Source organism: Coregonus lavaretus (assembly GCF_964263955.1).
Source record: "Coregonus lavaretus genome assembly, chromosome: 6".
NCBI classification, from domain to species: domain Eukaryota; kingdom Metazoa; phylum Chordata; class Actinopteri; order Salmoniformes; family Salmonidae; genus Coregonus; species Coregonus lavaretus.
The window spans coordinates 32,423,369-32,449,126 of NC_139993.1; the positions used below are offsets into that span (position 1 = coordinate 32,423,369).

The 25,758-nt window shown below is 44.0% G+C and overlaps 1 protein-coding gene across 1 annotated transcript in view; it reads right to left on the bottom strand.

Annotated features, from left to right (window-relative positions):
- myo9b (myosin IXB) overlaps positions 1-24,065 on the bottom strand; it is a 113,384-nt gene extending 89,319 nt beyond the window's left edge. The window contains exon 1 of the mRNA XM_084164567.1: positions 23,638-24,065. The gene's annotated coding sequence lies outside the window, so the exon portion shown is untranslated. The remainder of the gene's footprint in view (positions 1-23,637) is intronic.
- Positions 24,066-25,758: the final 1,693 nt, after the last annotated feature.

The following is a 25,758-nucleotide window of genomic DNA, read 5'->3' on the forward strand; positions in this document are numbered from 1 at the left end:
CTGCAACTGGATCCTGGACTTCCTGACGGGCCGCCCCCAGGTGGTAAGGGTAGGTAACAACACATCTGCCACACTGATCCTCAACACGGGGGCCCCTCAGGGGTGCGTGCTCAGTCCCCTCCTGTACTCTCTGTTCACCCATGACTGCATGGCCAGGCACGACTCCAACACCATCATTAAGTTTGCCGACGACACAACAGTGGTAGGCCTGATCACCGACAACGATGAGACAGCCTATAGGGAGGAGGTCAGAGATCTGGCCGTGTGGTGCCAGGACAACAACCTCTCCCTCAACGTGACCAAGACAAAGGAGATGATTGTGGACTACAGGAAAAAAAAGAGGACTGAGCACGCCCCCATTCTCATCGACGGGGCTGTAGTGGAACAGGTTGAGAGCTTCAAGTTCCTTGGTGTCCACATCACCAACGAACTATCATGGTCCAAACACACCAAGACAGTCGTGAAGAGGGCACGACAAAGCCTATTCCCCCTCAGGAGACTAAAAAGATTTGGCATGGGTCCTCAGATCCTCAAAAAATTCTACAGCTGCACCATCGAGAGCATCCTGACTGGTTGCATCACCGCCTGGTATGGCAACTGCTTGGCCTCTGACCGCAAGGCACTACAGAGGGTAGTGCGTACGGCCCAGTACATCACTGGGGCAAAGCTCCCTGCCATCCAGGACCTCTATACCAGGCGGTGTCAGAGGAAGGCCCTCAAAATTGTCAAAGACTCCAGTCACCCTAGTCATAGACTGTTCTCTCTGCTACCGCACGGCAAGCGGTACCGGAGTGCCAAGTCTAGGTCCAAAAGACTTCTCAACAGCTTCTACCCCCAAGCCATAAGACTCCTGAACAGCTAATCATGGCTACCCGGACTATTTGCACTGCCCCCCCACCCCATCCTTTTTACGCTGCTGCTACTCTGTTAAGTATTTATGCATAGTCACTTTAACTCTACCCACATGTACATATTACCTCAACTAGCCGGTGCCCCCGCACATTGACTATGCAACGGTACCCCCCTGTATATATAGCCTCCCTACTGTCACTTTATTCTATTGTATATATAGCCTCCCTACTGTCACTTTATTTTTTACTTCTGCTCTTTTTTTTCTCAACACTTTTTTGTTGTTGTTTTATTCTTACTTTTTTGTTTAAAATAAATGCACTGTTGGTTAAGGGCTGTAAGTAAGCATTTCACTGTAATGTCTGCACCTGTTGTATTCGGCGCATGTGACCAATAAAATTTGATTTGATTTGATTTGATTTGATTTAATTTGCACCAGGGGCGCCATACTACTATGGATGACCCTGTAAAACAACACATTTCACTGCACCTAACCCAGTGTATGTGACAATAAAACATATTATATTTTTAGGCCGATTTCATGGCACTTATTTTCATCACGGTCATGATCGCATAATCCCCCTATAAAATATGCCTACTGTATAGGCCTAGCCTACTTGTTTTTACCTTCTCCCAGTCAACCAACCAAATCCTTCCACTCTTTTAGTGCCCTTTCCAATAACTTTGACAGCACCCCTTTTTATATGAAAGAAACCTTCAATACATACACTGCTCAAAAAAATAAAGGGAACACTAAAATAACACATCCTAGATCTGAATGAATGAAATAATCTTATTAAATACTTTTTTCTTTACATAGTTGAATGTGCTGACAACAAAATCACACAAAAATTATCAATGGAAATCAAATGTATCAACCCATGGAGGTCTGGATTTGGAGTCACCCTCAAAATTAAAGTGGAAAACCACACTACAGGCTGATCCAACTTTGATGTAATGTCCTTAAAAAAAGTCAAAATGAGGCTCAGTAGTGTGTGTGGCCTCCACGTGCCTGTATGACCTCCCTACAACGCCTGGGCATGCTCCTGATGAGGTGGCGGATGGTCTCCTGAGGGATCTCCTCCCAGACCTGGACTAAAGCATCCCCCAACTCCTGGACAGTCTGTGGTGCAACGTGGCGTTGGTGGATGGAGCGAGACATGATGTCCCAGATGTGATTAAATTAAATTTAAAAAATAAAATGTGCTCAATTGGATTCAGGTCTGGGGAATGGGCGGGCCAGTCCATAGCATCAATGCCTTCCTCTTGCAGGAACTGCTGACACACTCCAGCCACATGAGGTCTAGCATTGTCTTGCATTAGGAGGAACCCAGGGCCAACCGCACCAGCATATGGTCTCACAAGGGGTCTGAGGATCTCATCTCGGTACCTAATGGCAGTCAGGCTACCTCTGGCGAGCACATGGAGGGCTGTGCGGCCCCCCAAAGAAATGCCACCCCACACCATGACTGACCCACCGCAGAACATTCTCCACGGCGTCTCAAGACTCTGTCACGTCTGTCACGTGCTCAGTGTGAACCTGCTTTAATCTGTGAAGAGCACAGGGCGCCAGTGGCGAATTTGCCAATCTTGGTGTTCTCTGGCAAATGCCAAACGTCCTGCACGGTGTTGGGCTGTAAGCACAACCCCCACCTGTGGACGTCGGGCCCTCATACCACCCTCATGGAGTCTGTTTCTGACCGTTTGAGCAGACACATGCACATTTGTGGCCTGCTAGAGGTCATTTTGCAGGGCTCTGGCAGTGCTTCTCCTGCTCCTCCTTGCACAAAGGCGGAGGTAGCAGTCCTGCTGCTGGGTTGTTGCCCTCCTACGGCCTCCTCCACGTCTCCTGATGTACTGGCCTGTCTCCTGGTAGCGCCTCCATGCTCTGGACACTACGCTGACAGACACAGCAAACCTTCTTGCCACAGCTCGCATTGATGTGCCACCCTGGATGAGCTGCACTACCTGAGCCACTTGTGTGGGTTGTAGACTCCGTCTCATGCTACCACTAGAGTGAAAGCACCGCCAGCATTCAAAAGTGACCAAAACATCAGCCAGGAAGCATAGGAACTGAGAAGTGGTCTGTCGTCACCACCTGCAAAACCAGTCCTTTATTGGAGGTGTCTTGCTAATTGCCTATAATTTCCACCTGTTGTCTATTCCATTTGCACAACAGCATGTGAAATGTATTGTCAATCAGTGTTGCTTCCTAAGTGGACAGTTTGATTTCACAGAAGTGTGATTGACTTGGAGTTACATTGTGTTGTTTAAGTGTTCCCTTTATTTTTTTGAGCAGTGTATTTCCCCATTGTAGAAGTGCTCAGAAAGTGACTTTTTGGACCTGAATGCCAAATCATTCAAGAGATAAAAGGTGCTCAAAGTTGACCCATTTTGTATACCCCACCATAACATGTCTTCCTCGCTGGAAAATATAAACGGTTGAGATTTATATAATTTAAAAGCTTACAAAACAGGGTTGTCAAATGAATAAAATGTTGTTGTTTTTTGTTTTTGTATAAACGCAACATGCAACAATTTCTAAAGATTTACTGAGTTACAGTTCATCTATGGAAATCCGTCAATTGAAATAAATTCATTCGGCCGTAATCTATGGATGTCACATGACTGGGAATACAGATATGCATCTGTTGGCCACAGATACCTTTAAAAAAAAGTAGGGGCGAGGATCAGAAAACCAGTCAGTATCTGGTGTGACCACCATTTGCATCATGCAGCACGACACATCTCCTTCACATAGAGTTGATCAGGCTGTTGATTGTGGCCCGTGGAATGTTGTCCCACTCCTCTTCAATGGCTGTGCGAGGTTGCTGGATATTGTCGGGAACTGGAACACGCTGTCATACACGTCAATCCAGAGCATCCAAAACATGCTCAATGGGTGACATGTCTGGTGAGTATGCAGGGACAACAAATCTAGGCTTTATTTTTAACCAAATGTTGCAATTGCGATTTCACTTGCGATTTAGATCAAAACACTTGGAATTATGGAAATAGAATGTTTATTCTCATTCTATAGTTAAAATATAAATAATAGTGGGCACTTTGAATACAGTGTTGTTTGACATGACAACAAATGAAATTCCAGGGGAGGAGTTATTGTGACAGGGTAGGAACCAAAGTGTTTGTCAGTGTTTCCTAGGGGACCCTATAATCTTTGGCTACATTAAATATTTTTTCCATGTAGCCAACATTTTCAGGCTTCACCTGTTCCTCTTTGATTTAGAAGATAATGTTGCACAAACATGCTGATTTAGGCCTACACCATCACTGGTATCAGGCTGTATAGCTAGCTACGTTTGCTCTGACTCCGTACATTTATTAGCTAGCTAGCCAGCTACTAGCGATTAGCGACTAGCACGATTTAGCTAAAACTTCTTAAGAAAAGACAAACTAGCCGTTTGCAGATGTAAGAAGCACAAATAGTGTAATTATAGAACTAGGAATGCAAATTTGTCAATTTTGCTGCCGACTAACTGACCGTCATTAACCGGTTAACAAACAGTCACAAAAATTCCAAACAGTAAAATGACGTGACCAACAGAAAATACTATCAGAGATCTGTATATAATGACGAGATGCTCATTTCTCCGCCTTAACAATGGTAGTCGTCCCAAGGCAGGCGACATAGAAATGCATTGGGCTTGTCTGCTAAATGACGTAAATGTGCCCTTGAGCAAGGCACTTAACCCTAATTGCTCCTGTAAGTCGCTCTGGATAAGAGCGTCTGCTAAATGACTAAAATGTAAATGTAAATGTTTTGGACAGATTTTGGCGAGAGTGAAAGCTCTCGCTTCGCCTCTTCCTCTCGGATACTATGCATGCATACAATGACCGGACATTTTAAATTAATAGCTTAATGAAAACATGCAACAATAGCAAGCCTATCGTCTTACAGTCAAAATGCTATAGCCTATTATGGAACATGCAACTCCTGTAATGAAGCAGCTAATAAAAAGTCATTTTCAAACATTTGCCAAAATGCAAGTCACTGGATCACACAGTTCTAAACCTAATGCGAGCAGTTGTGACAGCGATGAAAATCTCTGTTAGAAATTTAGAAAGAGGGGGAATCTATAACAACAACTAGGATGGGTTGCTAATATGACTTGGATTGTGCCTTCGGCTTCTGGACAATGAAAGAAAGTTGATATGAAAACCAATAAAACAGGAGAGAAATGCTGGTTAATGGCATCAGGAAGTCTTTATCAAATAATTGCCTCCACGTTTCTATGGATGGATTTTCATAAGGCTACTTTGAAACAAGGTAAGACATGCCTCATTTGAAGTAAAGCTTTCAGACAATTCCTGCCTCAAGCTCACAATGCAAAGTGGTGGGTGACGCGCTGATAGCCTGCCTACTGTTGACTATAGCCATAGCAAATGGGAGGCGCACTTTAATTACAAGTTGAGAAATAAAAATAGCTCCTTTTAATCGTGGCCATCAAAGTTAACATGTGATTGCATTTAGAATTGTTATTTGTTGCACAATGACTGGGCTTACAAAAGCACATTTCACTCAAGTAAGGAGCTACTCTCTTGCTGTCTGACAGGCGATAAGATATTCTGCTCCTCAAACTAGGCTCTGTATGCTGTGCCAATTTAATTCCACTAAATTAAGCAAATGAACCTATAGACCGATAAGCATGACCGGTCAAATGTATTTTCGGCAGCTAACCGATTAACGGTTAACATCCCTATATAGAACGCTTGTGGATTTATATAAGAAGCAAAGTGGAAACATCGTTGTCAGGCGGCAGGTAGCTTAGTGATTAAGAGCGTAGTGCCAGTAACCGAAAGGTCGCTGGTTCTAATCCCCGAGCCGACTAGGTGAAAAATCTGTCGATGTGCCCTTGAGCAAGGCACTTAAACCTAATTGCTCATGTAAGTCGCTCTGGATAAGAGCGTCTGCTAAATGACTAAAATGTAAATTAACATTGTTGCATGTGCTGCATTGACCATGCAGACTGAACACAAGTGTCTCCTGGTCAAGCAACAACAAATGCGGTCCTTGAGTGACAGGGGGTGGGGCTAGGTCTGTGTGGAAAGCGGCATGGAGAGAGAGCAGAGAGAGATGACAAGTAGCGGTGCAGACTATAAAAATGAACGCTATGTACACGGCATATCACATTTAACAAACCAAACATACAAATACCATTATAGAAGGTAACAAGTAAAAACCCTAACCGGTCCGTGCATTAATACCGGTATATAGTAAAACACGGTATACCGCCCAGCCCTACACCCACTCCAATTCACATACCACCAAAGATGACGCAACCTCGATTGCACTCCACACTGCCCTTTCCCACCTGGACAAAAGGAACACCTATGTTATAATGCAGTTCATTGACAACAGCTCAGCGTTCAACACCATAGTTCCCTCCAAGCTCATTACTAATCTAAGGACCCTGGGATTAAACACCTCCCTCAGCAACTGGACTTCCTGATTGGCCGCCCCCAGGTGGTGAGGTTAGGCAACAACATTTCCGCCACGATGACCCTGAAGACAGGGGCCCCTCAGGGGTGGGTGCATAGTCACCTCCTGTACTACTTGTTCACCCACGACTGGGTAGCCGCGCACGGCTCCAACACCATCAAGTTTGCAGACGACAAGACGGCGGTAGGCCTGATCACCGACGACACAGCCTACAGGGAGGAGATCAGACACCTGGTAGTGTGATGCAAGGACAACAACCTCTTCCTCAACAAGACAAAAGGATCTGATCGTGCACTACAGGAAACGGAGGGCGGACCACGCCCCCATCCACATCGACAGGGCTGTAGTGGAGCAGGTCGAGAGCTTCAATTTCCTCGGTGTCCACATCACTAAGTAATTATCATGGTCCACACACACCAACACAGTCGTGAAGAGGGCACGACAATGCCTCTTCCCCTTCAGGAGGCTGGAAAGATTTGGCATTGGCCCTCAGATCCTCAAAAAGTTATACAGCTGCACCACCACTTGGTATGGCAACTGCTTGGCCTCCGACCGCAAGGCGCTATAGAGGGTAGTAGATATGGCCCAGTACATCACTGGGCCGAGCTCCCTGCTATCCAGGACCTCTATACCAGGCGGTGTCAGAGGAAGGCCCTAAAAATGGTCAAAGACTTCAGCCACCAAAGTCATAGACTTTTCTCTCTGCTACGGTGGTACCGATGCACCAAGTCTGGAACCAACAGGACCCTGAACAGCTTCTACCCCAAAGCCATAAGACAGCTATATACACTGCTCAAAAAAATAAAGGGAACACTTAAACAACACAATGTAACTCCAAGTCAATCACACTTCTGTGAAATCAAACTGTCCACTTAGGAAGCAACACTGATTGACAATACATTTCACATGCTGTTGTGCAAATGGAATAGACAACAGGTGGAAATTATAGGCAATTAGCAAGACACCCCCAATAAAGGACTGGTTTTGCAGGTGGTGACCATAGACCACTTCTCAGTTCCTATGCTTCCTGGCTGATGTTTTGGTGGCTCAGGTGGCTCAGGTAGTGCAGCTCATCCAGGGTGGCACATCAATGCGAGCTGTGGCAAGAAGGTTTGCTGTGTCTGTCAGCGTAGTGTCCAGAGTATAGAGGCGCTACCAGGAGACAGGCCAGTACATCAGGAGACGTGGAGGAGGCCGTAGGAGGGCAACAACCCAGCAGCAGGACTGCTACCTCCGCCTTTGTGCAAGGAGGAGCAGGAGGAGCACTGCCAGAGCCCTGCAAAATGACCTCCAGCAGGCCACAAATGTGCATGTGTCTGCTCAAACGGTCAGAAACAGACTCCATGAGGGTGGTATGAGGGCCCGACGTCCACAGGTGGGGGTTGTGCTTACAGCCCAACACTGTGCAGGATGTTTGGCATTTGCCAGAGAACACCAAGATTGGCAAATTTGCCACTGGCGCCCTGTGCTCTTCACAGATTAAAGCAGGTTCACACTGAGCACGTGACAGACGTGACAGAGTCTGGAGACGCCGTGGAGAACGTTCTGCTGCCTGCAACATCCTCCAGCATGACCGGTTTGGCGGTGGGTCAGTCATGGTGTGGGGTGGCATTTCTTTGGGGGGCCGCACAGCCCTCCATGTGCTCGCCAGAGGTAGCCTGACTGCCATTAGGTACCGAGATGAGATCCTCAGACCCCTTGTGAGACCATATGCTGGTGCGGTTGGCCCTGGGTTCCTCCTAATGCAAGACAATGCTAGACCTCATGTGGCTGGAGTGTGTCAGCAGTTCCTGCAAGAGGAAGGCATTGATGCTATGGACTGGCCCGCCCGTTCCCCAGACCTGAATCCAATTGAGCACATCTGGGACATCATGTCTCGCTCCATCCACCAACGCCACGTTGCACCACAGACTGTCCAGGAGTTGGCGGATGCTTTAGTCCAGGTCTGGGAGGAGATCCCTCAGGAGACCATCCGCCACCTCATCAGGAGCATGCCCAGGCGTTGTAGGGAGGTCATGCAGGCACGTGGAGGTCACACACACTACTGAGCCTCATTTTGACTTGTTTTAAGGACATTACATCAAAGTTGGATCAGCCTGTAGTGTGGTTTTCCACTTTAATTTTGAGGGTGACTCCAAATCCAGACCTCCATGGGTTGATAAATTTGATTTCCATTGATAATTTTTGTGTGATTTTGTTGTCAGCACATTCAACTATGTAAAGAAAAAGTATTTAATAAGATTATTTCATTCATTCAGATCTAGGATGTGTTATTTTAGTGTTCCCTTAATTTTTTTGACCAGTGGTTAGTCCGGGTAGCTATTGGTTAACTATTTAACTATCTGCATGGACCCTTTTGACTCATCACATAAGCTGCCATTACTGTTTATTATACATGTACATATCTAGCTCAATTACCTCGCACCCCTGCACATCAACTCAGTACTGGTACCCCATGTATACAGCCAAGTTATCGTTACTCATTGTGCATTTATTCCTCATGTTTTTAAAAAATATTTTTTCAACAACAAAAAGATTCTCTGCAGAAGGGCCCATAAGTAGGGCTGTGACGGTCATAAAATTTTGTCAGCCGGTGATTGTCAAGGAAGTAACTGCCGGTCTGACCGTTAATTAACATAAACACATTTAGCATCTCCTGGCTTGCACGCATAGCCTACAAGCCAATGATGCAGACCTTTGGAACATCTACATTTAAAAAAAGTCTAATAAATCCATGTAATATAGCCTACACCATCACAATAAATCCATTATTTATTTTAGACAGGTCTAAAGAAACATGATATAAAGAAAATGTAGTCTATTTTAGAAGAACAGAATCACATACTCTGAGCTGTCCTTATGTAAGGCCCTGATCTGGCTATGCCATATGGATGTGGTTAACAAAGAAACAGGTCCTCCTATATGCTTAATTTAGAGTCATTTTTTAAATACATTCTAAGGCTGCATGATGCGACTAATGACGGATTTGAAAAAAGTTGCATGAAAGAAATGAGCTCTGCTTTGTTTTTTTGCGCAGGCTGTACACACTTCATCAGTCTCTCATTCACAATTTGACAAGCACTTGATAATGCCTCGAATTTCCCGGCTGCATCCTTTGTGGCCGTAATGCCCCCTGAAATAAATCCATGCCTTTTGAGGCCAGTGGCCATTGTGTCCTTGGGCTGAATATAATAATTATAATTCCCTTCTCCTGGCTGAAGCACCTCTCACTCACATGGCTCTCAGTCACGTGATCGGGTCTTTATCACAGGCTACAAGTGAAGACAGACACGTCGGGAACGCAACTGCGCGCGTCCTTATCCAATTCCGAGGCGCATATTGAAGATATTGGAAGAACTGTCCACATTTACTTTTCGTCAGCTAACAAGATGAGTAGGCTTAACGAACAGCAAAAGCACTAGCCTATGTCAATCAAGTATCCCCCATAGTACAAAAGTTAACCTATTCTATTCTGTGCGAGAAATAAATATTCCAAACATAGTCTGGGACAGTTGTGGGATGCGATAGATCCCAAATGAATACAGCCAGCATCAAAAAAACTGTTTTAAGCAATGAGCCTGATGCAACAGTTCAGAACTTTAAGCTTAAAATATTGATAAACTATTAGGCCATGTCTTCACATTATAAGCGCAGCAATGCGCACACAGCAGTAGCTATAAGCACGAATGTTACATTAGCAGGTAAACACCATTCTCAAAAGTGACCACAAATGTGATTATGCATGTAATGCTTTTATTATAAAGGTGCATTTTATGGTGAAAATGATCTTCCCCAAACTTGAAACTCACACACTGCGTATGTATGCCAGTTAGGCTCTACACCTGTTGTAAAGTGGATTAATGTGCTTCATTTTAAGAAGTCATTTGGCCACTTTAGTTGTGATACAAAACTTAACAAAACATATAGGCCTATGGGCTAGCCTCCATGAGGTGTGCGACTATGATTGAAAAAAGTTGCAAAAAAAAGGTACGCGCTGTTTCTTACCTTAATCTGGGCATCATTCACAAGTGATAGGCTAATATTGTAACCCATCAGACTATTCTTAATTTAATCTTGTCTTTACATATACTAAATAATATGAGAAATTTGATTTGATTTAGAAATGGGCCATTATCATGCACCTGTCTCAAAACAGGGGCAGAGGGGAAAAAATACATGTCATCTATGCACTTAAATAGCGAATGGAGGACACTTTTCCAGTGGTTCATTTTCATGCCAGCCAGGTAGGCTATACTTCTGTTGTAAATAGAAGCAATGTGCTTAATATTAGGAAAGTTGAGAAATAAATAGTGGGTCTAGCCTATAGAAAGCTGATGGGATTCTCCTCTTTTTGAGAGGCAATCCCTCTGTTTTCTCACGCAATTGCATAGCCTATAGAAATGTGGCGCAACATGAGCTCATGGGCTCTCATGAAGTGTTTGATTAGATTTTCGATTAAATTTGCATTGATGTCAGAGTGATTAGACAGACAATAGAGTGCTGAGTCCCAGGCAGTTGGCAAGTTTGGTAGGCTACTAATAACCATCAGCAGCATCAGAGCTTGGAGAAGCTAAATTACCATGACTAAACGGTCACGTGGAATTTGACTGCTGTCATGACTTGTGACCACCAGTGTGGCGGTTATACGGTCACCGTAACAGCCCTACCCATAATTAAGCATTTCACTGTTAGTCTACACCTGTTGTTTACGATGCATGTGACAAATAAAATGTGATGTCTGAAATACATCACTACAGTTGTTGATTAGCTAGCTAGCGAATTTTTCGCCATGTTAGTATAGATGTGTCAGGAGTCGAAACACCTCAAAACAAGACATGGTATCAATAACAAGATAAGATGAGCTGAAACGAGCCACCTACAATTCCCCACATGGCAGCTTCTTGTCATTGTTGCTAGCTATCTGACCGTCCAGAATCATAACACACAGACTTCTGCCCCATCACTTGTGACGTTGTCAGCTAACCCATCTATAAACCACACCACATGGCCTGCAGCAGAACAACATGAGGTTTAATCACATGCAAAACATTCAATCCAGAGGACCTGCATGCATGACAACAGAGGAGCTTCACAGCAGACGATTCTTTCACCCAGAAGGCAGCTTGAATGGATGGGGATGGCAGTGATGGTGGCGTTAAAGGGGAAATGTGCCTTCAAATCAGGCTGATGAGCCGAAACACAAAACTCAATGCGTCCACATGAAACGTTACATGTTTCCAATAAGGAAATCCAGAGTATTCCACAGCTCAGGCCATCCTGGCAAGTGGTGATGGACCACCCCGGAGAGTGCCTATGCTTTTTGCCCTGGAAAACTGCTAAGAACTGGTGGGGGTTTAGTCAGCGGGTAGCAGAATTATGAAGAGTGAAATATAAACCATCAAGCAGACTATTTCCAGTTAGAGGCCTCTAGAGCTGACAACTGTTCATTCTACATCCCATCGAAACATGTCTGTACATTCTGTAATGTTGAATCCCTCCTGAACAAGCCTGAGCACAGAGGCGAGCCGGGGGGGGGGGGGGGGGGGGACATTCTTGCTCTCAAGACGTGGGGCAAGAAGGTGGGGGAGGCGTGGAGGGAGCAGCTGTGCGCGTCGAGTGGCAGAAATCATGAAGAGTTGAAGGGGAAGTTGAGGCAAGGAGGCAGACAGAGGGGATATTGTGCGGGAGCGCTCATGTGGGCCACTGCTCTAAAAACACTTCCCAAACACATGACTCCATTGTGGCACCAGAATAGCCACTAACTCTGCCCTCCCCCCTAGCTAAGCCCTCCCATGCTACCTCCCTCTCAGCTCCCTCCTATTTCTAGTAGACAATGCTCTGGAGACAGGAGCTTAAGGTCAGGTATTAAACCCTGACCACACCCCATCAGACTAAACCATGTGTTCAACTGGGATTGCCATAAAACACAGGGACATATAACAGCATGTTGATATAAGGAGCTTGTCTGTTACTAAGGAGGGCTTGTGTAATCTCCTCCTATAGGGTACTGGAGCAGTCTTCACTGTGGCGTACCCCCGGTGATGTTTGGGTGCCCTGTCGGATTCCTGCACTAAGATGTGACGATAACCACCTTAGGAAGGATAACTCCTTTCTAACCTTGAAAATCCATAGATTGTCACTTTACTGACCAACTATGATCTGAATGGCTTTAGGCACATTGTTTTGGTGACTCAGTTCAAAGGATGAACTTGATTTTGCTTAACTAAAATGCCATCTCAAAACCACAATGTTGCCCCTATCCATAAAATGTGTGGTCTAGGCCTACAGCCAAGGCCTGCCGACAGTGCCACTTCCATATTGACCCTAGAATGTATGTTATATTACCATGCAACCAGATATAGAATCATTCTATACAAACATAACATACATATGGAGACATTCAGCCGTGAACAGACAGACTTGAAAGGTAAAAATAGACCAAAAGCAAACGCAACCAGGTGAAGCCGGGCAATACTACACACTGAGCCAAGGTCTTCTGTTCTTTCCCACCCATCACTCACCATAGTAGTGGTGCTGCAGCCTGGGACAAATACCGAGTTCAGTTCAGTCACACTGACTGCCGTTGCCGCTGCTGGACTAGCTGGCACATTCAGTGGGAATCGTTCGTCACCATTACTGCCTCGCCTGGCTGATTTTTCTTGTTTTTCTCAATTTTCCCTCCTTTGCGGCCATCCTCTGTATCGTTAAACTTCAAGTCAAAATGGTGGGTGGGCGCTCCATTATGAACGGGTCTCTTCACCTCGCTCATCAACTCATCCTTGACCGCTGGCTATGTCCCTTCCGTCTTCAAGAGAGCGAGAGTTGCACCCCTTCTCAAAAAACCAACACTCGATCCCTCTGATGTCAACAACTACAGACCAGTATCCCTTCTTTCTTTTCTCTCCAAAACTCTCTAGCCAACTCTCCTGCTCTCTCTCTCAGAATGACCTTCTTGATCCAAACCAGTCAGGTTTCAAGACTGGTCATTCAACTAAGACTGCTCTTCTCTGTGTCACGGAGGATCTCCGCACTGCTAAAGCTAACTCTCTCTCCTCTGCTCTTATCCTTCTAGACCTATCTGCTGCCTTTGATACTGTGAACCATCAGATCCTCCTCTCCACCCTCTCCGAGTTGGGCATCTCCGGCGCTGCTCACTCTTGGATTGCGTCCTACCTGACAGGTCGCTCCTACCAGGTGGCGTGGCGAGAATCTGTCTCCGCACCACGTGCTCTCACCACTGGTGTCCCCCAGGGCTCAGTTCTAGGCCCTCTCCTATTCTCGCTATACACCAAGTCACTTGGCTCTGTCATATCCTCACATGGTCTCTCCTATCATTGCTACGCAGACATCACAATTAATTTTCTCCTTTCCCCCTTCTGATAACCAGGTGGCAAATCGCATCTCTGCATGTCTGGCAGACATATCAGTGTGGATGTCGGATCACCACCTCAAGCTGAACCTCGGCAAGACGGAGCAGCTCTTCCTCCGGGGAACTCTATTGTGTCCTCCTCCCAGAGTGCAAAGAACCTTGGCGTGACCCTGGAAAATACCCTGTCGTTCTCCGTTAACATCAAAGCGGTGACCCGATCCTGTAGGTTCATGCTCTACAACATTCGCAGAGTACGACCCTACCTTACACAGAGAGCGGCACAGGTCCTAATCCAGGCACTTGTCATCTCCCGTCTGGATTACTGAAACTCGCTGTTGGCTGGGCTCCCTGCCTGTGCCATTAAACCCCTACAACTTATCCAGAACGCTGCAGCCCGTCTGGTGTTCAATCTTCACAAGTTCTCTCATGTCACCCCGCTCCTCCGCACACTCCACTGGCTTCCAGTTGAAGCTCGCATCTACTACAAAACCATGGTGCTTGCCTACGGAGCTGTGAAGGGAACGGCACCTCCTTACCTTCAGGCTCTGATCAGACCCTACACCCAAACGAGGGCACTACCTTCATCCACCTCTGGCCTGCTAGTCCCCCTACCTCTACAGAAGCACAGTTCCCGCTCAGCCCAGTCAAAGCTATTCACTGCTCTGGCACCCCAATGGTGGAACAAGCTCCCCCACGACAGCAAAGTCACTGACCACCTTCCGGAGACACTTGAAACCCTACCTCTTTAAGGAATACCTGGAATAGTATAACAGTAATCCTTCTACAACCCCCCTCCCACAGTGGTGGTTGTCCCACTGGCTATCCTAAGTTGAATGCACCAATTTGTAAGTCGCTCTGGATAAGAGCGTCTGCTAAATGACTTAATGTTAAATGTGATATTTTCTCTCACCGTGTTCTCCTCTCTTAAGTATGCAGTGTTTATTTACAAGGGTTTGTTTACTGGGCCTTGGTCTCCAGAGGAACCTTGGAACTATCGCACTGGAGAGGGCCACTGATATTCATTTTCATCATGAGGAGCAGTGGGGGAATTCACTTCACTTCATATAGAGACTTGTGACTTTTCACATCACAACCAATTCAAGTAACTCAGCCATGGACGTGATATTACAGTAGCTCCCCGCAGCACTTCTAAAGTTGATGAAGCTTCAGTATCAGGCTAATCTTCTAAACAGAAAAGCAAAACACACCCAGGACCTGTACTGCTGGTCAGAGGAAAGGGAGAAAGCAGGGTGGCTTGACTGATCATTGTGATTCTGGAGCAGCCAGGTTTAGGGTGGATGCTAGGACTGGGTCTGGTGCAGGGGAGTGCTTGTCATGTCTCTGGGCCTGGCTCACTGACCACAGAGGATGGAGGGGGAGTTTATTTATTCTCACCAGGGCAAACAACCAGTCATCCTGTCCACACCACGCACACACGGCCAGACAGCGCTCATCCTGAGAGAGCTAAGCTCAGGGACCGAACCAGTACTGAGGGGGTGTAGAGGTGTAGCGCCATGGTCCAATAGGCTCTTACTTGACCTGGGATACTCATTTTACTGTTCATTATTTATGATTGGGAAAGGTCTAGTCTACAGGAACAAATATTTAAAAACACTACCAGTACCTGTTTGGGTACCTCCCTCCCTGTCTGGGCATGACAACCAGGGAAAATGTCTAAAGGGCCTGCCCCTAAACCTGTGATGTGGTCTTTGAAAGTGCATATTATGACATTGTCTAAGCCTACGCCATCTTCTGGGATAGCTCTTTTGACGTGCATGAGGTGACAAGTGGCTTTTAAATGCCGTCATCTGTCCATAACTCTGACAGCACACACTTTTCATGTCATTCTGTGCTAGAAAGTTGTTGCATTTTGTGGATGAACATTAGGCTACACTAAATCTCCAGCTAAACGCATGGTTAGTCTTTGGTTTAGTCTTTGATCATTCAGCATCATGACTTCATTATGTTTTACTTTGTATATGTTATTTTATGATGGCTGTGGTGGCCTGAATGAAGACTAAGCACAACAACAGCCCGAAACAAATATATGCCTTCAAATTGACAGTCTGGCTTTTTCACTTATACACTGTAATTGCAGCTATTTATAAACTTGCAATGAACTCAGATTGCCCACATTGAGAGATCAGAGTTGCCAGCAGGATTGTGGAGTGCCATCCAAGTTCTCAGTCTCCATCTTAAGCGTTTTCCATACGTTTAAGTACCAAAACACACGTCATCGCCAAATCCGCACAACATAGCTCGGTTAGCCGCTCACTGCAGAATTCAAAGCTCTTTTTCTTCCCTCTCCCCACAAAACGACACACCCAGGAGCATTCCTGTCAAACTACTGCAGGCAGGGCTCCTCTGGATTAGAGGCCTGCTCTGACCAAAGCCCCAGCCAATCACGGACAGAGGCACAGAGGAACTGGTCCATGGCCTCAACACCTGCAAGGACAACTCCATATTCTAGCCTACATTGGACAGGCTTTTCAGAAATGACCAGTTCAGGGCACCCTGCTGAGCTTATAAGAACCAACGGCTTACAGTGTTAAAATCATGCTGGTACAAACTAACACCTATACTGTAACATTACTTGGAATGAATGAAAATCTAAATTGGGACAGATGTTATTCTTATAGGAGTGCATTACTGTAAAATGCCTACATAATGACAACTTGTCGTCAACTTTTATGAAGACTAGCCTATGGACAGTGAATGAGTTACTTGGTGAGTAAACTGATGAAAGGTAAACTACACTAACAAAGGATCACTCCTCCCTCCCAGCCCATCCCAGTATTCTTCAACAGGAGACAGAGGCAGAAAACAGCCTCCCTGAAACACACAAAGACAGGCCTCTACGTGTCCATGACCTTCATGCCAAGAAATGTCCTCAGCAATGTTATCGCAGTAACTTAAGGCTAATTCATTCTCATTTCTGTAGTGATTTAACAATAGTTCCCTTAGATGTTATTTCAAAGTAAAGTCAACTTGGCCTAGCCTATTTCTCTTACAGAACTGTGTCATTTCAAGGCAGCAGCTCCTCTCCAAGTCAGGGATCTAAACTAACTTTTTCCACTGGTGGCACCAGCTCATGAGTTGGTCGCACCAATTTATATACGCTGTGCGACGATAATGACCTGACCTGTGTCCCATAATGTACCTGCATTCCATACAGAACCAGGCTAATAATGACTAGCCATCTTTTAAATTAGCATGCCCTTGCAGGGCTTAACATTCAGGTAAATTTGCCAGTGCCATCTGAAAGCTACTGGCCCGAATGAAAAGAATACTGGACCTGGAAAGCGGATAACGCAAGCATCACTTAAATGTTATCTTTAATTTGCGGGCTGAGCAAGTAGCCTATAGCCTATAATGACCTACCCTCCATACACAATTATTTGTGTAATCGCTGCCAAAGGTGCTTCAACAAAGTATTGTTAATGAGATATTTCTGTATTTCATTTTCAACAAACATCTCTAAAAACATGTTTTCACTTTGTCATTGTGGGGTATTGTGTGTAGATGGGTGAAAAAAAGTCAATTCAATCAATTTTGAATTCAGGCAGTAACAACAAAATGCGGAATTAAGTCCACCGTTATGAATACTTTCTGAAGGCACTGTACATATGGGTAGGGGTAAAGTGACTAGGCAACAGGATAGATAATAAGCAGTAGCAGTAGCAGCAGCGTATGTGATTAGTCAGAAGAGTTAGTCCAAAGAGGGGAGGGGGGGGGGGGTCAATGCAGATAGTCCGGGTAGCTGTTTGGTTAACTATTTAGCAGTCTTATGGCTTGGGGGTAGAAGCTGTTCAGGGTTCTGTTGGTTCCAGATGTGGTGCATCAGTACCTCTTGCCATGCGGTAGCAGAGAGAACAGTCTATGACTTGGGTGGCTGGAGTCTGATAATTTTTAGGGCCTTACTCTGACACCGCCTGTATAGAGGTCCTGGATGGCAGGGAGTCGGCCCTAGTGATGTACTGCGTCGTACGCACTACCCTCTGTAGCGACTTGCGGTCGGATGTCAAGCAGTTGCCATACGAAGCGGTAATGCAGCCAGTCAAGATGCTGTCAATGGCGCAGCTGTATAACTTTGAGGATCTGAAGGCCTATGCCAATTATTGTTCCAGGTTTCCGAGTTTTCCTAGTTTTTTCAGGTTCACGCTCAAAATCACACTTTTGTATAGAATATTTTTTTCCCCCACAACAACGACATCAGAAGACCACTTTTGAGGTCTGGGAACAATCCCCCCCAATGTGGAGGGTGTAGTTGCCCTTTAATTCAATTGCGCGCCCTACAAGAGACTGTTGTGTTTGGCTAGCAGTGTTTTTGTACTGTACAATGGACAGTGTGATGGCAGAGTTCGCAAAACAAATGCCCCACGATTGATACAAATCATCATGATATCATTCTGCCAGGTAGGCCTACTTAGCAGTCAACATTTAATTGGGAAGTTTTTTTGGGAAAGCCTTTAGAAATGTTCATTCAAACAGTGCATGATGACTGAATTGCGCATTGCAAAGATTCAACTAAGACTTCAGAACAAACTTTTTGATACCTGGTTTGCATACCCATCGCTGTTTGAATAAATCTTGATAAAACATTTTTAAAATCTAATTGTTAACTAAAAACGAACATGACCAATGAAAACAAAATTCACTGACAATTTTAAATTGATGTCGCACTGCCATGTCAAAGGGTCTAGTGTTTTGGTCGCAGTCTCGAATCCTGCAATTGTTTGAGTATTAGTCCTTTCATGTTCTAAAATAATTTCAATGCCACTGAATAACTGCTGAGCCTCTGTTTTATAGTATCATGCGAAGGCAGATGGCTTTGACTACTTTCCACAGGTAGACCAGGCAGCATATAAACAGACCGGGGGAGCTTGGGGACTCATTAGTGTTTCTAACAAGAGAACACCACAGATCTAGGATCAGATTACCGAACCCCAAATCCTATCCTTTACCATTTGCAGGATAAAGAAAATCTGACCCTGGAAGAGCAGAGGGACTGTTCAGGGTTTGTTACAGAGCACACTGCACTGCCAGCACTGGGCTACACATCCTGCTCCACACTCCAAGTCCAACCATGGATGCCTATTAAACCAGAATGGTTTCAATCTATGAAGTCACATTTGAAGGGAAATCAGTCTATTGAAATAAATAAATTAGGCCCTGATCTATGGATTTCACATGACTGGGCAGGGGCGCAGCCATGGGTGGGCCTGGCTCCCCAGTGGGTGGGCCAATGCCATCCCAGGCCCCCCCATGGCTGTGCCCCTGCCCAGTCATGTGAAATCCATTGATCAGGGCCTAATTTATTTATTTCAATTGACTGATTTCCTTATATGAACTGTAACGCAGTAAAATCATTGAAATTGTTGCATGTTGCATTTATATTTTTGTTCAGTATATATTAAAGTAGGCCTATCCTATGCATGATACAAATTCACTTTTTAAATGTGACTTCATAGATTGAAACCATTCTGGTGGGTGGGCCTATGCCATCCCAGGCCCCCTCATGGCTGCGCCCCTGCCCAGTCATGTGAAATCCATAGATTAGGGCCTATTGAATTGTGAGGCCGGTTGGACTTACTGCCAAATTCTCTAAAACGACGTTGGAGGCGGCTTATGGTAGAGAAATGAACATTCAATACTCTGGCAACAGCTCTGGTGAACAGTCCGGCAGTCAGCATGCCAATTGCACGCTCCCTCAAAACTTGAGATATCTGTGGCATTGTGTTGTGTGACAACTACACATTTTAGAGTGGCCTTTTATTGTCCCCAGCACAAGTTGCACCTGTGTAATGATCATGCTGTTTAATCAGCTTCTTGATATGCCACACCTGTCAGGTGGATGGATTATCTTGGCAAAGGAGAAATGCTCACTAACAGGGATGTAAACAAATTTGTGCACAACATTTTAAAGAAATAAGCTTTCTGTGCGTATGGAACATTTCTGGGATCTTTTATTTCAGCTCATGAAACATGGGACCAACACTTTACATGTTACATTTATATTTTTGTTCAGTATACTTTCTCTGACCTAATTTCACAAAGTAGCCGTGTCTAGCCATGAGTCATCAATGCTTATGTGGAAAAATGTGTGACTTTCCAAGTTACTCGAGAAACTCAGACCGACACCTTGGGAGATAAGATAGCCAGAGACGGTTCCCAGGCAGCTTTCACACTCATCTCTTCACTAAACTTACCCATGCATCTACATCACTTCCGAGAGTCATCATCAAAAATAAAAGTCCCCCCCCCTTTAAAAACATGAAACCACAATAGGCCTACACCCTACAGTCAACGGCTTACACTCAAGCCTCTGACATACACAGAGTATACCAAACATTAGGAACCCCATCCTAATATTGAGTTGCGTGCGCGTCCCTCCCCCTCAGAACAGACTCAATTAATTGGGGCATGGACTCTACAAGGAATCTAAAGCGTTCCACAGGGATGCTGGCCCATGTTGACTTCAATGCTTCCCACAGTTGGCTCTGAATGGCACACATACACAATCCATGTCTCAATTATCTCAAGGCTTAAAAATCCTTCTTTAACCTGTCTCCTCTCCTTCATTTACCCTGATTGAAGTGGATTTAACAAGTGACATCAATAAGGGATCATAGCTTTCACCTGGTCAGTCTGTCATGGAAAGAGCAGGTGTTCTTAATGTTTTGTACACTCAGTGTACAGTAGCCTAATGCCCTAACTTCATGAATAAGGCTATTCAAAATGAACACCGTAATTTGACATCATTCATAAAGGTTATAGTATGAGATGAAGAAATGTAGGGCCTAGGAACTAACCTACAATAAAACAGTGTAAAAATTAAATGTGGTTGTGTAACTCGAAGTAACATGCTGTGTGCTTGATAAGACATAGAACTGGGAACAACAACAGTTCCTGTATTAGGCTGCCAGACCTACATGGTTTAGTTTTGGTGAATTGATCAAACTGATGAGACTTTTCTGAAAATAGCTTTCCATCTGCGGAGTTGCTTATGCAAAAGCAATGTTGCCTATGCGAATAGGAAAAAGGGTTGTGGATGAAATCAACACAAGTGTTGATTTCTGTTAAGTTAGCCTATGTACTGAGATACGGAGCAAATATCTTGTATCACATTAGCCTACTACCAGGGAGAATAGACTTCTGCTTGTCAAATTATGGTATCAAAGCATAAATATGGAGTGAATATCAAGACATCTCTGGCTGATATCTGAGAAATGACGTTGATTATCTTTCCACCCTTAGTTCCACTCAACTGCATCCGCCAGGATGTTTAGGCCAATTAGAACTCCTGACTCCTAAAAATGGAACGTCACCCTGAGCTTTACCCCTCCCACTTTACCAACCCCAGTAGCTTGACTACAGTTGGGCAATGGGGTATGAGCCAAAGGCCATATGGCCCTTTTCTTAAGACAACAAAAAGCCTTTTTGTGGATCCAGTGCGCTTTCTGCAGTGCATCCAGAAGCAAATGATTAAAATGAAACCCTGTCTTTCATATTTCATGTCTTTAACATTCCAAGGCATTTGAGTCAGCTATGAAACAAAGTCTCTATTTATTAGATATGTTTCCTGTTCCCCAATCATGTTTACAAATCAGAGTTAGGAGCTGAAATGGTCGCTGTATCTTGTTGAGCACAGGAATCTCTCAACAAAGAAGTTGAAGCTGTAAGGCCCACTAAATGCAGACACATATGGCAAACAGAGCAGCTTAAGAGAGGGAAGTGTAAATACATTATTTCATCAGGAGGAAATGACTTGCACATTAGACACTGCAACTGGAATAACACCAAATAGCAAGCTCAAGAATGACAGACTTTTCAGCTAAACCTACACCTAATTTCACTGTTGGTTCCTTCCACCTAAAAAAGCACAAGAAAGAGGATTTCGACACCCACCATCTCAGATTGTTCTGAAATTGTTTCTGTTGTTAGAAACAGATGAGATTAGTATTTCAGCAACATTATCTTGTTGAATTGAATTTGATCACTGAGCCATTTCAAATGTATAGGATTCTTATAATATCCAATAAATATAGTACCTAACATCCAATTTGGACTAAACGTTTTCTAACAATGAGTTAGACATGAGGAATCCAAAGAAATGGTCAAAAGCCACCAACAGACCCCTCACATCCCATGCCAATCCAACCCCAACAACGAGTATATAGTATCAGTTCTCTATGTTTGACAAGTAGTATAGAGCTGTGGCTCGGAGTATTGTTTCTTCATGCTATGTAATGTATTTTCAGTGAATTTGGTGATGGTTTTTTTCCCCTGTCCAGAGAAATTAGTAATTGAAGTTGTTGGGTTTATGTCCCATCCTACATCCTGATATTACCAGGTTCTGACCACTAAATGGTGCTGTTCCAGGTGGGGTTTTATTAAGAATCCCCCCCATGCATTGGATTTGTGCCACAAATGCTAAAAGGTTAGCATTTGAAACAGTGGCCAGGTAAACAAAACCAAAGCATGGGTTGCTGTCATACCTTGTCCATAAACTGCTTACAGGGTAAGGAAACCAATACGCAATTTTGTAATTTGGGTGAATTATCCCTTTAACATAACCCTAACAAGTTCAATGACACATTTCTCTGGACAGGGGATAAAAAATATCACCTAATTCACTGAAAATACATTACATAGGATGAAGAAACAATACTCCAAGCCACAGCTCTATACTAGCCTACTTGTCAGACAAAGAGAACTGATACTGTATACTTGTTGTAGGGGTGGGTTTGGCGTGGGGTGTGGGGGTTCCGTGGGTGGCTTTTGACCATTTCTTTGGATTCCTCAAGTCTTACTCATTAGAAAAAAGTGTGGTCCAAATCATGTGTTAGGTACTATTTATTCGAAATTATATGAATCCTATAAATTAAATGGCCAATATGGGTGCAATCAATTAGCTTAATTTCTCAGAGATCAAATTATATTTCAACTAAATAATGTTTCCAGAATGCTTATCTTATCTGTTTCTAACTGTTCTGAATTAATTTCTGTAATCTGAGATAATGGGTGTCATGGCTTCCTGAAATGACATGGAATGACCTTGTTCCTACTTGGTCTCTTCAGTTTGTGATTACGTTTTTCCACAGGTCATACATTAGTCATGTAGCTACAGTGCTGTGGAGGATTTTGGCAGCATGTGGTTGGGTGGAGGTGAAAGGACGTGGGACTGAATTACAGAGGAGAGAGTCCTCTAACTTTGAAGCTTGCCTCACCCACTCTTTTATGCTCCAAGATGTATTTTATTTCTTTATTTTAGTCATTTTAGCAGACGCTCTTATCCAGAGCGACTTACAGTTAGTGAGTGCATACATTTTCATACTGGCCCCCCGTGGGAAACTTGTGTCATCTGTGCCATAAAACGTAGGTCGACTACACTTCTATATGTGTAAGCTCAGACAATGAGCAAGAGCACTGGGTATTGTTTAGTTCACAACCAACTTGTCTGGCTGCTTTTTTTGGACAACAATGGAATGAGAATCAAAACTCAACATTCTAGGACTGTTCAGCATTCAAGTGTGATGTTGGTCTTTCCAAAGTGCCAGTATTGAAATCACCCATACAGTCAGTGGGTAGAGCACTTGTTATGTCAAGTAGCCAATGCAACAATGTATCAAACAATTCGTCAGTGCAAGAAGAAAATCACAGAGGCCGTTTCAAGTTCTGAATGATTTACATGATAGCTACGTTTATCTATTTGGGAGAGGAAGTAGACATTAAGGTAACTTGAATTATAGAAATCAATGGACTGCAGTGAAATGTTTGTTATCATCACTAAAGATGACTAGAGATACTTTGTTCACTAAAACTCCTACACCAAATGATTTGGATACGGCACAACAATTGTCTAAGGTCTGCTTCCCATATTTCATTGATTAGTTCATTGACAAACTTGTGTTCAGAACAAGCACTGTAACTAGATTAACATAATAAATTATCTTACCTTGTTCAGTTGTTTTTCTCATTGTCTAAGATAACTCCTTCCTTATTGTATTTCTCGCATACAACTGACAGATAATTTAAAAAGCCGCTTTTGTAGTTCCCTTCTTGATTAAATCAAGACTGGCCAACCAAATACCTTCAGCGAACGTTAGCTACTGTTAGCTAACAACAGGCTAAGGACGTTGTCGTTCAGAATCAAGCAGTAAAAATATGCTATTAAATTAGCTAACATTGGTCAAAAACAGGAGCATACCGCAGAGTTATTTATCTGCAAGGTGGTGTACCTGTTTGCTATTGCTATCGTACCCGAATATTAAAACCTGGCTTGTAGTAAAATACGTTGAATTGTACATCCTTTTCAAGTCTACTGGCTGGCTTCGCGAGCTGACTACTAGCTGCTAGCTAGCTACTCTTCTTCCTTTTTCTCGCAGAGTACTATTCCGCCAGCAGCACAAATGATAACGTCACTTTCTTGTGATAATGATAAAAATCTTCAAAAATGAAAGCCCGCATTTCAACACATTGCAATTTCATTCGTTGATTTAAAATATATATACTTTTTTTTTTATCAACGGCCACTTTTATTGTGCCAACAAGAATAGGCAATAAGTAATTTATGAAAACAAATAAAAAATAAAGGTTGCATTTTTTTTAAAGACCAATAATGAAAAACTACAATGTTGACACTGGCATGTTGAGAAAATTGGGCTGTAGAGAGAACTTTTCTACCTGTCTCAACTAAAGTGGAGTGGGAAATTCTCAGTAGGATCTATACTAACCAAATATGTGTTGTTTTTGGAGGGAGACCTGTTTTGAACAAGGGTTCTTCTAAGATCCTAAAAGTTATTTGAATAACCTTAGGGTTCTTGGCACTGAAAAATGCCCCCAAAAAGGTACTCCCAAGAACCCCATAGGACATAGGACATAGGTCACTAACAGGCGGACCGCGGTCCGGATCCGGACCCAGAAGCCGTCCCATACGGACCCGGACCAAAATAAAAGAATATGAATTAAAACATGACGGGGCGCTTCTATTTTAATATGCACAGCTTTTGTAGTCTTTACGGTACTCGTTTTGTGAATGAGGAAACTCACCGACCAATTGCATGTGAGTTAAGCGATCCCACGTGATACCACTCAGCCAATGAAGTCTTTGCATTCCTGGCGGTAAACATTGGGACTCTACAGTGCAGACAGATGAGAGTTTTAGAGGCAAGTTACCAAGGAAAAGAAAGTCGGATTAAAAAGATAGCGATATATGTAGAAAACAAAGGGAGCGAAAACAGACGAATGAGACGGAGAAAGGGAACGAAACAGACGAGTGAGAAACAGACGAATGAGACGCAGAAAGGGAGAGATACAGACGAGTGTGCCGGAGAAAGCTGAGGAAAATACGAGTGAGACGGAGAAAGTTGACGAAAATATGAGTGAGACGGAGAAAGGGAGCGAAACAGACGAGTGAGGCAGAAAAAGGGTAACAGTTAGAGAAAATAAGGAACAAATGGCACTCTCCAAAAAAAGAAAAGTGGACAATGAAAACAGAGCATTTAATCCAGAATGGACAGACTCCACCAGGATCCTGAGCAACACATTCACTGCCCAACAACGTGCTCTTGAGTGTTCCCTCAGAGTTTCTTGGATTTTGGGTAAACACAAAAAGCCATTTACAGATGGAGGGGTTGTCAAAGAATGCATGAGTGCAGTAGCTGAAACACTACTTGAGGGAAAACAAAAAAATGAGCTTTGTGATAAAATAAAGCAAATTCCCATGTCAGCATCATCTGCCACAAAGAAAAGTGAAATATTAACTCAGGATGTGCTAACCCAGCTAGATGAAGCCATGCATAAGGCACCATGTGTAGGCTTAGCTGTGGATGAGTCCACTGACATATGTGACAATGCTCAGCTGTTAGTGTTTGCCAGGTTTTTCAACACAGCCCAGAAAACATTCTGTGAAGACATGTTAGGTGTCACTCCCCTTCAGACCAGTACAAAAGGAGAGGATATCTACCTGGCCATTAAGGAGATGTTAACAAAAAGAGGAATAGAGCCAAAACAAGTGGTTTCAATAACCACAGATGGAGCCCCTTCTATGATAGGGAAAGAAAAAGGAGCTGTAGCA